Here is a 14,111-nt window from a genome sequence, read left to right as displayed (position 1 = left end):
ACCCTTCTAAAAATCCGTTTCTTGTATGCATAATTGCATAGTTTTTGCGATGTATTTGTTGTATTTTCCACTCGACTTCGACCCCGGCTTCCAAAATCAACTTCGACCCCGGCTCCCCAAATGGGATCTGACTCCGGTCAGAGCTGTCGACCCGACCGACTCCAAAGTCCAACCACGACCCGCAGCCCTGCTCAGAGGCACACGTGGCCCCTCAGATGCTGGTTTTGGGTCTGCAAGAGCCCTGTGTTGCCTCAAGAGCTCGGCTGGGCTAACTATTAGAGGTCAGCGAAGGTTTAAAAAAATATCCGAAGGTCCTTGTTCGAAGATCCGTTTCTTTCATAGACCTGCCGTATGGATGATTGGAATGACTATCAGAGACTGCCATTGGCCATTGGACACCGATGGGACCCTCATAGACCAGTATGGGGCCGTTGAGGCAGGCGGAGGCCCTCAGAAAGACTGTCCAAGTAGCCCTCAAATATCTGCGCCTAAGCCTTCAGAATCAGCAGTGGGAGACCGGAGTGGTGTTCGCAAGTGCCGGCCCGAGGGCCCCCAGAGGTCGGTTTGGGTTCCTCGGAAGTTAGCGTAGGACGTTCTTAGAGTTCAGTGGGGATTTTAGGAGCATAAGAGCGGCCTTTAATAGCCCTGTGGCACTTTAACGGCACTTGAACATGCCGCAGACATTTAGCCAGAACTGGAAAAGACCCTGACCCAAATTCGAAATTTTCGAGCTAGGTCTTCACATAAAAATTTCGTGACAAAATTTTCATAGACTGATGAAAACCGAGCATAGAACTCAGCTAAAACCAACCAATACATCCAATGAATCAAAGTATTGACATGTCCGAGTTTGGAGTCAAAGTCCGGAAGAATTTGGTGACTCTCACTCAGACTCTCGCTGGGACTCTCGACTCTGACCAATTCTGACTTCACAGGACATTTTCGAAAACTACCCCCATTTTTTGCCGACCCCAAAATCTCATCGGATCTGCATCGATCTCAGGGGGTGCCCGGCCGGAGGTTGGGGGGGGGGCAAGCTGCCCCGCTTGCCCCCCCCGTGGCGACGCTAATGGCTTATGCACATTGAAAAACATCAGATAATGCTTTTGAACCATCTCATTCACCAGCACACATCAATCCGGCTCCTGGCTTCTGTCAAGGAAACATTCCAAAATAATGCATTATTTTATTTCATTGACCACCTTGCAAAAGACAAACAGCAAACACATCACCACCAAAAACAAAAATAGTCAACAGGTTGGTACCAGCTGATCTAGCCGTGCTGTGTCATGTGCCTTTGAAAAACTTGAGCAGTCAGGGTTGAATAAACACCCCAAACTTAGCCATTCATGCATGAACAAGTGCAAATTCTGGTCGAGCATTTTAATAAAAATGAAACTAACAGCATTGTAGGTTACAATTATAAAAAAGACAATTACAAAAAAAACAGCAGAGCTTACTCTACAAGGCATAACCATTAATTTTATAACTGACATCCAAATTCGCATCTTCGAAGTTTAATCCACCTACCAGCCACCTGCACATTTCTGCGCACATGTGCTGCGCAGTGTGCACAGTCACTACACATTACACAATTATGAGAATTAAAATGGCTTTAAACAATCAAGCAAGTCAGGACTGGTATGCAGATTCACAAGTTCTCTCAACATCTTCAATTACCAACAATCAAGAGCACCATGTGATCTCAGTAACTCCGCAGATCCATCTTCTGTTTTCCATTTTCAGTTTTCAATTGAAATATAAGTTCCATCTGGGAGACACATGTTGCATCATTATGTTTAAACAATTATTATGCTTGAACTTTTGATTTTTCATGTGAACTTCACTTTAAAAGTTTTTTAAGTTGATTTAATTTGTATAATGCTACGATCACGGCGCACCAAATCACAGATAACTTGAAAATAACCAAGCAAAAGCCACATTCTTCAGCAAACTATGAGAGCTATCTGATCCATGCTGCGTTGAAATAATTGAAAATCGCCAAAATCAGTCAAAATATGACAATTAAATTAATATAAACTTCACAAAACTCTGATTTGTAAGGCAATGCGCAACAGAAATGCGAGGGAATATGGTAGTAATCTGGTAGGAATTATGAAGGATTTCCCTTGTCGCTGATGAAAAAACAATTGAAACAAATTTTTCAACGCAGAGGAAATCCTTCATTATGAATTGCAGGGACCATTTGATTGGCCCATTTTAGATAAATATAGGCCGAATGTTTCGATTTCAACCCCATTTATCGTAATGAGACGAATCCATTGGCTTAGTGGTACGTCTTTTGAACACATGTAGGCCTTAGATTTCTCCTTAGCCCGCCTGAAACACACCATGCTTTGCATGCATTTCTATGGGTGAAGGAAAATTCATGCGCCGTGATGACGTCACGGTAAAGGAATTCTGAAGCTCGTGAACGGGGGCTGGAAAAAAATATTGGTCAGTGTATGCACGGATTTTCGTGGAAACTAGCACAGTATGAAAAAATAGGCAGCTTACATAAAAATGTCGCTATACTACGCTGTAGCTCACTAACTGAGCAACACATCTCTGCACTTTTTATCCATAGGAGAGAAAAATTCGACCCGGGATCGGGACATGGAAGAAAAAAATATTTGCACCACCAAATGAAATTAAGATACATCACTCCCGTTATATTTGTATTGAGTCTTTCATGAAACAATTTCGCTATACTACGGCAAACAGCATGACGTCTCGCATATATTGAGACATATTTTGACAATGCAATGTAGGTATAATACAATTTGGAATGTTCATAAACATTTTATCTTCTCCTGCCAAATCCCGGTGCCAATTCTCCCCGAATATTGGTAAAAAATACGTCAGGGTAAACGCATATTACTGAATTTAATTGCATTATATCGCATTTTTCAGTTTATCGTTAAGTCTCCACACAGGGACGTTTTCATCTGAAGTTTGGCCGCCGGAGCCACCGCGAGGCCTAGTTGCACGAGTAGCCGATAGTCGGCGCCACCGTCGCACTCGGCCGCAGCCAGTATACTGCCAAAAATGGAGCTATTATGATATCGCTCGTTGGTAACTAAGTGTGGCGTGCTTCATAAATGATCGCCGCATAGAGAAACAACCGTTTAATGAAGAAAATGACTTATATTTTACTCATAATAACAATCTGAACCCCAATGTCCGCTTCTATATGGAGTTTGGCGCATAACGGTTCTAAAAATCCGGTTCTCCTTATCTGGGCCATTAACTCCATACGGTCCAGGAAAGCTGGCACACTACCTTTAAATGCGATGCGACATTTATTCCATGCGAGGTCACGTCAAAATGGTAAGGGTTACCGAAACGTGATGGCATTGCGTGAATTGAGTCATTTAAGCCCATACCAGTAACTAAATTTGTCTTAGTCATTAAGCCAGCCTAGCTAATTGAGTCATGGGATTTTGGAAGCGCTAATTGGACTTGCAGCCATAGCCCGGCTCAAGCTGCTGCGGTGCTCGCTAATCTTTCTGAAGGGACAGCATCTGGTCAGTGGTAGGGCCAAGTTAGAGGGGGGGGGGAGGTAACCTGTACCCACTGGGCATACCCATTAAAAATTAATTGCCACTTATTTTTAGGTATGTGACGCTCCCGGCCCAACATTAACGCGTTATTTCAAATTACGTCAGAAATTATGCAGATGATGGCGCGCGTGACAAGGAGGAAACTTCCGGTATACACTGAGAAAATGATTTGAACCTGGGTACCTTTGGGTAAATATTTGTCCTAAAACCTTTGAACCTTTGGGTGAATATTTTTCATTCAAATCACATACGATTGTGAATCTGAAACATTGGGCTGGTGAAATACTGAAAGTCGAATGTGAAAAACTTTATGTTACCAGTGCAATATCCTCAAATTTTCAATCACAGAGCACATTTAATCTACCACCTCCCACAACCGGCAGCGATCGATGAGGTTAAATATCGGCGTCATTGAAAGCTATTGAATAGGACAAATTGACTGGCGAGCTGCAGCATTGTTACGAACCGATCGACCATGGAGCATCGGCTGTGGCCCGTGACCTCTGACAGCCAGCTGTGGAGTCACGTACCCGCGAGCAGCGACCTCGTGCATGAGGCTATGGAGCGGGACTCAGGGAGGCAGTAGGGTGAAATGTCGGAAGGGGATATGTTTGTTGAGGGCAGTATCACCAATGCAAAAGCATTGTGCTGGGGAGAGGAAGGGCTAAGCGTCGCATCTCATTTTTGTGTGTCTGAGAAATGACGAGATTCACCGGCATGCTTCTTAGCTATGCATTCAATGTATCTCCTACACGTGAAAATTATTTGAGCGTGGTTTAGCTAAATCACCTCTCTGGGTCACGTTAAGTAAATCCATGACGTAAAAAGATACGCTCCTTCATAGTTTTATTCACACAAGGCGTCTTTAATGGTTTTACAATGGGCAATTTGGAATAAGCATTGCAGACGTTTCGGTGCTGTAGCAAAGCCTGGACCGGCCCGGGTCGGCCGCTGATCTACAGCTGGCGAGGGAGGGGGACGGGAAGGGGAGGGGTTCGATGTGACAGTCGGTTACATTGAGCGGTCTGGGGATCGACCTGCCCCCTCCCCCACCTATACCCACCGCCCTCCCCTCCCCTCTACTCAGCACGTCCACCTACAGCAACAAATGTAACAACACAGGATAGCTGTGTTGTGTTGCAGACCATCACCCCTTCATGTTGATGGTCTGCAGTGTTTACCTGTGACGTACAGTTAATGACCATTATCCAAAATGGGCACCCTAACCATACACTGTCGGGGATTCGCTTGGCTTTACAGACGCCATTAACGAATAAAGTGTTTGCTTTCTTTCTGTAGTCCAGTATTTTATGCTGTCATCAACGTATAAGGCAGCGGGAAATAGTAATTTCTTTGTCGATATATCGCTGCACAAACTTAGCTACGAGTCAAAACAATGCGGGACGCAAATATCTATAGTGACCCATACCTTAACCCTATTCCTGGCGGGGGGCCTCAGGAGCCCCCCCCTGAGGTTTTTTGGTTATTTCTCCCAAACGCGTTGAGCTAGGAAGCTCAAATTTTCTGACTTTTCCTAAAAGGCTTCTACGCAACATGTCTGAAAATTTTGAGTTGATCTGACCTCAGGTCAGGTCACCAGAGGCGGTTTGGTGACCCTAACTCAGAAAAGTTTGCAATCACGCCAGAGCTAGAGTTTTTGACCGATCAATTTCTTCTCTTCAGGCTTTAGTTAGGGTACCAGTATGTGCAATTTGTATATCTCGGAATTTTGATATCGGTGACCTAAGGTCAGGTCAGTTTCGCGACCTCCCCATTATAAGTCAATGGGGGAAAAATCAACTCCCTGTTTTTACCACTAAAACGGGTCGGAATGGCCCCATATACCATACATGACTTCATATACGATCAACCTTCACTACCTTGAGGTCTGTTTTGCTGTTGGGCAGCTGTGAGGTCATGTGACGTCATCAAAGGTCACCAAAGGTTTTTGGCCAATAACTCCGTACAGGAACAAGATACAGACGCGTGGATGGTCTCATTGTGTTCAGCTCGTCAAGACGCATCGAATGATATACATGATGACCTCGAGGTCACGTGACCTGAGGTCAACCTTTGACCTTGACCTTGCGAGGTCAACATATATATCATTCGATGCGGATTGACGAGAGGATCACGATGATGCCCTTAGTTTGTTCCTATCTTGACTAATTCGAAAGTTATTCGAGAAAAACTCTCCATATCTAGCGCCGCCATTTTGACTTTTTCGACCCCTGTGACGTCATCTTTGACCTGACCTGAAAATGACCTTAATAAAAATTGTAGATCTTGACAGTGCGTATCCGATGCCGTTTACCGTTTGTCGCTATCTTGCTTCGGTCTCGAGATCTCAGGGGGGGGGGCCGAATCGGCCCCCCCGCCAGTTTCTTGTCCCGGCGGAGCCCGCCAGGAATAGGGTTAAGAACTAATCCGGCGCTATAGATCAAAAAGAACTTATCTACATGTTTATTACGGAGCGAGCGAAGCGAGCGTAGTCTTTCCTTAGATTAACGGAAATTTCTTAGTATGAGCGGCCGGCCGGCCGGCCGGCCGTGGTCACGCTTTTGCGAGGCTTATATCTCAGCAACCACTTGACCGATTTACATGCGGTAATTTTTGTAGGGTAGCTTCATTCCTTCTACCAAGTATTGGACTATTCCCGATGCATGTGGGTGACCCCTTATGCACGTGCCACGTGCAAAACGAAGAGGTGTCACTTTTGTAATTGTTGCAATATCTCGGTAACTACTTGGCCGATTGCGCTGAAAGTTGGCATGTAGGATAGGCACCCACTAGGCAATGCATATCCATGTGCCAGAGTTGGGGTGCTGCTGCACGTGCGCACGTGCAGGGGTCGATTCCAGATCTCGAGAACGGCTGGACCGATGGCGCTCAAATTTGGTACATGGTTAGGGACCGGTTAGTAGGGAGCGGTGCAAAAGTCAGTTGGGACCCATTTTGCACGTGCGCACGTGCAGGGTGCCGCTTCCAGATCTCGAGAACGGCTGGGCCGATTGTGCTCAAATTTGGCACATCGCTAGAGACAGGTTAGTAGGGTGCCGTGCACAACTCAGTTGGAGGTACCCCCTCGCAATTTCGCACGTGCAAGGCTCACCCTCTCGCTCGCTCCGTTAGTCGCCCCAAAAGGCGTTATACTGGTATGATTGTTCCTACGTCCTTCCTTGACAAGGGTTTCACACAGGAAGAATTTGTTGTGGCATCTACCCATTTTATAAAAGGCAGCACCTGCAATACTTATTTATATCCGTCTAAAATTTTCGGGCATCTTCCTATTTAAAATTTCACGTGATGTAGCGCCTGAAATATTTATGTACATCTGTTTACATGGCCGGAAATTTGGAAAACCATTTTTTGGGGGGCTACCCATATTGTCATTATCAAACCCGCCTACTCAATTATAAAATGTCAGTATATTTTCATTAACTTCCGCAGTAGTTTCCACAGGCAGGTCTACACATTACACAACTGCCCGCCGTGATCAGGAACCGGCGTCGGTGGTGGCCGTTGAGACCGTTCGATAAGGGCCCTGTTTCACCGGTGATAGCAGCAAGCTGCTATCACGTTTCGCGAGCTGACGTCATGTCGTGACGCCATACTGTTGTCGTAATGGGTAGTTCCGGCGCACGATTGCCGCGACCTTGGCGGCGGCATTAAGTGACGTATGAGCCTAAAAGTAAGAGTTTACGCAGTCATGATAGTATATATATTTTTGATATATATTTTTTCAATATGATGTATTTAAAAGAAGTTGGGTTTAGGAAAAATTTGGACATTAACTTCGAACATTTAGCTGATGACGTAAAACAATATTGCGGCAATCGTGCGCCAGAATTGCCCCTTACGTCAGCAGTATGACGTCATCACATTACGTCAGCTCGCGCAATTTGATAGTAGCTTGCTGCTATCACCGGTGAAACAGGGCCCTGACCAGACCTGTGCGTGACCGTAGAGCGCCGGGTCAGCGCTGCGACCACCGTGTTTACCGTCCAAACTTCCACTTTTGGTGTCCAAATCCCGGAACTGGGGGTGCCGGAGCCGCCGGGCGGAATTAGGCAGATTTGGTGCCGAAACCTGGGATGGTGGGGAGACTGGTTTGGGGCAGGTGGTCAGGCAAGGATTAGGTGTTTTGTTTTTCAGGCTGGACGTGCAAGCTCTGAAAGGGACATCAGTTACTGGTTTCCGACGGGACACCCGGGTAGGCCAGACACGAACTAGGGATACGATTGGATGTAACTATTGTTCACCGAAGTAATTAGATGGGACATTGGGCTGCTAGCGGGAAATTGGATCACATCTTCCGTCTACATCGCAGGAAATCACATTGGACCGATACAATGTTGAAAGATTAATCGCATCTCATGAAAGGGCTGATCGATATTAGGCCAACACTATACAAGGGCTGTTTTATCTCAAATGTAACGTTTAATGATCTTGATCGTTGACAAGCTAGGGAGGGGTGGCTCAACGGACGGTTCTTGGCTTCTGGACAAACGATAAGTGAGTAAAATCCGCCGCAACACACTGGATAAGCGACCTTTGTGTCATTCTTACCTACTTTTTTCCAAAGCAGAGCCTGAGTTATCTATGTCAGGGCTATTATTGACCTACACACGCCTCTAACGCCTCATCAACGCATTAAACCTGAGAACAGTCTTCTCGCATGTTATCGTCGCAACCCCAAGGCCCCATTGGCAAACGACATTGACTGTCGGACTGAATAGGGAACTCCGCTCAATGTGGTCGGAGACGCCGCATGCCTCACTCGCACGCGACACAACACTCAGACGCTTCGTGACTGTCCTGCTCGGTACCTATCCCTGAGCATGTTGACCGTTATGTTGTCATAAATCTTGAAACATGAGGGAAGTGTGTAAAACTTTAAAGTGAATTGCACCAGCGAGTGCTCTTTGAAGTCTGACAACAACAGACAATCGTTGTTTTAATGGTGAAGAAGAAATGGCATCGTTTTAGGACCGATAGAAAACAGCAGCAATGATCATTAAACCGTTACATACTTTGAGTACCAGCTTAGGAAAGGAAACAGGTTCTACGTGAGCGACAGGCGAGCGACACCCACGCCACTGAAGTGACTTTGGGCATGGGGTGCCGATGGCGGAGGCATAGCAACATGCTGCTCTACGAAGGGTTTTGTGATATGGGCATGATTACGGCATGTTTGTCTCCTCTGGCGGCTCTTGACCTATCTTTCGTTTTGCTGATAGTGCTTTTTCTAACGTATTTTCAAAAATAATTTCTGAATAGAAAAGAAAATCTTGTTCAAGTTTTGGCGAAAGTGAGACGTGCCTATCACGATCCGAGTATATTTTTTCATCAACCTTATCCACATTACAGCGTGGTGGTCAGCCTTCTTTGCCTTCTTCAGCACCCAGTAGCCGAGTTCTGTTTTCATCGGCCGAGGACAGCACGACTCAATATGTGGACGGGTTACCATGGTAACCAGAATGTATGTCCTACCAGGTGCACCAGCATTGCTTGATTTCCGGTTACTTGTTGTGATATCCCGCGCCCTGCTGGGGGGTGTTTGAACACCCCCCTTGTGGTTTTTCGCAAATATCTCAAAAACGGCGGCGCGGAGCGCCGGCGTTTTTGGTACACCTTATTATACATCAATTCTACACATGTTGTGAAAATTTCAGACCAAGGTCATTCAAGGTCAGGTCACCAGGTCACTTGAAGTGACCTCACCTCATAAAAAGTTTCAATGTCTGTCATAGCTACACCGATTGACTGATCGCTTTGAAACTTTCAGCGATTGCTAAGAGCAATAGCATGTACAAAATGTATATCTCAGAATTTTGATATCGATGACCTAAGGTCAGGTCAATTTTGCGACCTCCCCATTATAAGTCAATGGGAGAAAATTGAAATGCGCCTCTTTTGGACAAAAGACATTATGAACACTCCCAAGCACCGAATTACAAGTGGTTTAGACACACTGAACATGAAAATGGTGTCCGTGACCCTTGTTTATGCCCTGAGGTCATCTTACGTCACGAATGGTATCTAACAGTTTTTCGCAAATAACTTTTGATAGAGGCATGCTAGAGCGATGAAAACGCCTTAGATGTGTTCACCTCGACGATACGGATCGACTGACATGCAACATGACCCTTTCCGGTCAGGTCATGACCTTGACCTGAGGTCAAATTTTCAAGTTGACCTTTCAAGGTCAAGTTATAGTTCATTCGATGCGTCTTGACGAGAGGAACACGATGCCGGTAAAAGTAAGCTCGTACAAGGCTTGAGTCAAAAGTTATTGCAGAAAAACTGTTTCCGAAAATCGGCTATTTTTGCAGTTTTTGTCCCCTGCAGGCAAAACCGTTGACGTTAGGTCAAATCTGAGAAAATTACTCAGAAAGGGCTTTAATAGGGCTATCGAATGCGCTTTTCCGCCGCGCTGTAGCTCTATTGGTTCTCGAGTTATGCGTTGGCTTCTTGGAAATTTTCGACATTCGACTTGGAAATCGGCGAAATTTTGCCTTCAATGACCTCTGGTGACCTGACCTTTGACCTGACCAAAAAATTGACCGAAGTGATTTCGTCATTATTTTTGACGCTCTTTTGAACGCCGCCTTCCGCGTATCGCTACGTGGCCCAGGAGCCGAGTTACAAGGGGGGGGGGGTGTTCAAACACCCCCCAGCAGGGCGTGGAAATCCAGGACCCCCAGCCGGGCGCGGGATATTGTGGGTTTTATGTCAGAAAGTGGGCGTTGAGCTTCTGCAATACCCAGGGGTGTTATGCCAAATGATGTTCGTTAACTGTAAAGTGCATGGAGTGTTATGTTGATGTCTAATGACACCGGAATTTGCTGGGTATCAATTCTCAAATACTTATTTTCACACCAATCATTTTAGGTATTGCTTTTAAGCATCAAATATTTCGAACAGTCATAGACCTCACATACCAGGACAGGTATGTAATGTAGTCCAGGTATGTAGAGGTCTATGGTCTGGTTGGCAACTGATGCAAGAACATATCATCCGATAAGATACATGCATATCGAATCGCTTGCTGTCGATAACCTCTGGTGACATTTGGGTGTCCAGATGGCACGTCCCGATGCCAGATCCGGTATAAATATTTCATCAGGACATACTCAACCGCAAGGTGCTTCCGTCATCGACAAGTAAAAGACATTTCTGATATGTTTCCGCACATTCTGTCATATCATATGAGAGAATCCTTTCAGTCATGTTTATTAAGACAGCTGGGCGGATATTAGGACATAGTTAATACGATAGATAATAAATTTTCATCAACCTGATTTTTCCTTGATGACACCTTCGGTATCTACTATTTCTTATCTTTTTTTTAGGAGTTTTACAGCCTCACACCTTGGGAGTTTCGGTCTATGATGCATCATACCCCTCAATCCACTGTCCAAGTGAATATTTTACGTAATATGAACGATAATTTTATAGCCATCGCATCCCACCAAAATGCCGGATAACTTTCAGTTTCTTCCAGACTCTACGTGAACTGCGTGTGCAGCGCCACAACTGCCACACCTGCGAGCAATATCGATTCACGCGAGCACTAACCTACTGAACTACGACTAACGACTGACGCACATCACATGACCATCATTGATCGTCTCAACCGACACCCCTTCCCTAGAGCCGTAGTCGTTCCATTTCATTTCCCCAGCTAATGACGCTCCACACGAGAGCCCAAGAACACCTTCAGCCTACCACCGTGGGAATTTCAGTCAATGGGGCATCATTGAAAGGGGAATAGCGACTCCACTTCACTGGCTCTGAAAGGTCATCCGATGATTGGAGTCGTTGGAACCTTTATGCCTAGACTGTGGGAGGGGAGAAACGGCGGCTGCGGTTCTTGGGAGGTTTTGATTTTTTATTGATCAAGGAACCAACGAAAAACCAAATGAGAACCCAAAAGGCAGACCTCTGTGATATATTGTCATAATTAGATAACATGAATACTGTACAGTGTCACAATTTCGGATGGCTTAGGAGCTACAAAATAATAATGTAATAACCTATAAAACACAATAAGCACTGCTATCGGCAATAAGCTGATAACGATAGTGCCAAGGCCTCGCACCAACCCACGAGCATTCCGTTCGGCATCCTCACTGCCATCGCAATGCAATCCCATTCCATTACGGGCCAGTGCGATGCACCACCGCGGCCTCGTAGCATTGTCGTACCCCACAGAGCTGGTTGATTAATGTCCCTCGGTACATGACGAAGCAGGGACACGTGCTAAATAAGCGCACCGGCAGCCGGGCGCGCCGTTCGCACACAATGCCGCCGCATCGAACGGTGGCTGGCAGGCCCATAAACTGGGCTGCCGAGGTCGCCATTGAGGGCTGCTGCCTATCAGGGCAGGCACAGTCGATATCAATAAAGGCCAGGGCATAAGGAGTGATAGTTTCGGTGGAGGTGTCCTAAAAAATGCAGCGGGTGCAAGGTGTACTTCAGGGAAGCGTTCCTGGCCCACTGGTTTCTGTAATTAGCGTAAAACTGACCTAGGACGATGCAATTAGGCGGTTTTAATTTTAAAATATGCCCACTGTGTCAAGTCACGACAGCAATGTAGCCACAAAGATATCAAATACAGTTACGATGACCGTCAAAACGACAACTGAATCGCAATTAAACAATTAAAACCCCATCACTCTACGCGATAGTAAATTTAGAAGGTAGATGATAGGCAACGGACATTCTATTTTGCTTGTGCGCAGCTTCACACTTTGTTTTTGTAACAAAATTGTATCACTGGAAACCATAATTTGCTAGACTAAATATCATAGAGCCAATAGTAAAATGCCCCTGGATTGAATTAATGAATCATAGGACAATGAAGCAACTCATTCCAATATCTTTCCCAATCTTTCCGTGCCGATGTGTCTGAGCGCGAAACCCGTGCAACCGCCGCCGGTCTGCTGCATACGCGCCGGTGCCGCTTAGAGTGTAGTAGGAAAACCGTGCCCACTCGCTCTTTGTACACCTTGAACCTACTGGAAAGCCACATCCGCGACAATAGAAATACAAACACTTTCAAAATGTGCTTGAAAGAGAAAGCGATCAAAGGCCTAAGCTCCGGAGGTGTGTGATGCGCTCATTAATCCAGCCAAAGATTTTAAACCATTCACTTTGTCTCGTTTATCTTTTAATCATGTTCGTGTGTTTTTATTTTTACTCTACTGGACGATTGCTGTGGCAGCTCTGTATGTTCGACGCTGTGGCTTAACAGCCAACGATGTGTTTGGATGCCACAAAGATCTGCAAATAAATAAATAAATAAATAAATAAATAAATAAATATGTTCGAAACATTGCCGCGCGAAACGCTGAAGTTTTACCCCCCCCCCCCCCCCCAAAAAAAAAAATCAACGGAAGGCGAACATGACGTTGAGGGAAGGCGTGACTCAATACCGAAAACGTCTCACGCTGAATCTACTGACTCAGATGGAAGGGCGCTTGGTCATTGAACCATATGAAATCTTCCACGGGGACATCTTCAGCGACATCAATAGACAAAAAGATGGGAACGGTGCGAAAGCGCTCAACGGAAAGCAAGCAAATTTCTTAGGACATACGTGACTCAACAGCAGAAACAACTAATTCTACTGGCTCGCGTTCTTCTCATGAACTGCATAACTGTATACGAGCTTCACTACAGACATCCTAAACATCAGACATGGGCCGAGCTGTGAAGACCAACTTTTCGAGCTGAGGGACAAGTCCGCAGAACGTTACAACTTCAGACTTCATGCGAATGTCTTTGGAGGAATGACGCAGTTACTTGAACTCACACGGAAACAAACTGAACTCAAGTGGACAGAGTCGATGGTGGAAAAGCTGAAAGAAGTCGCTACGCCGCAATGCACCGTTTTTCAGCGTTAACCAGTCAACCTACACACCCCAAAAATGTACCAAAAACAACGCGTTTACGTTAGGATCCTTAAAATGTGTAAGCGGGACAAGTGCAACTGCTGACTGAAAATGGTGGCAAAGGAGATCCCAACTGATCCTTCAGAAGACGTTTCCTCTGCTACGCTCCCGACGGAGATCCAAACCATGACGGCGGCCTAGCCGGGAGACCACTGAGAAGTGAATCAAGAGCCAAAGCATTGGACGCACTTAGGCACCGGGGCATGCGATGTGCGTAAGGAAATGTTCAACGACGAAGTTCCCTTGAGTGGGCTGAAGGACGAATACATCTTTGAGAGTCGGAAGCCCCTAGCCTCAAAGTCTTGAGCAAGGCCCTAAATACAGTCTTGAGAAAGGCAGACGCAGAATCACATGACATCGGATGTTATAGTGCAGATCAATTTCATGATGTCCTCTTGACAGAAGGCGTCAAAATCTTGCGATGCAATACCAAGGACTCGTAGGACAACTAAATGCAACCCAAATGCTACCACTGTATAGATCCATTATTTGTGTATGCTTACACTGAGCAATTTGAGCAACTGCAAAAAGAATCCTTCGACTATCGCCTGGATACCACCGGTTCCATGCAATGCAATGGTGCGAAAAG

The sequence above is a fragment of the Amphibalanus amphitrite genome, unplaced genomic scaffold, assembly GCF_019059575.1.
Source record: "Amphibalanus amphitrite isolate SeventyFive unplaced genomic scaffold, NRLGWU_Aamphi_draft 000859F_arrow, whole genome shotgun sequence".
Classification (NCBI taxonomy): Eukaryota; Metazoa; Arthropoda; class Thecostraca; order Balanomorpha; family Balanidae; genus Amphibalanus; species Amphibalanus amphitrite.
The sequence above is the reverse complement of the archived record's forward strand: the minus strand, read 5'-3'. Positions refer to the sequence as shown.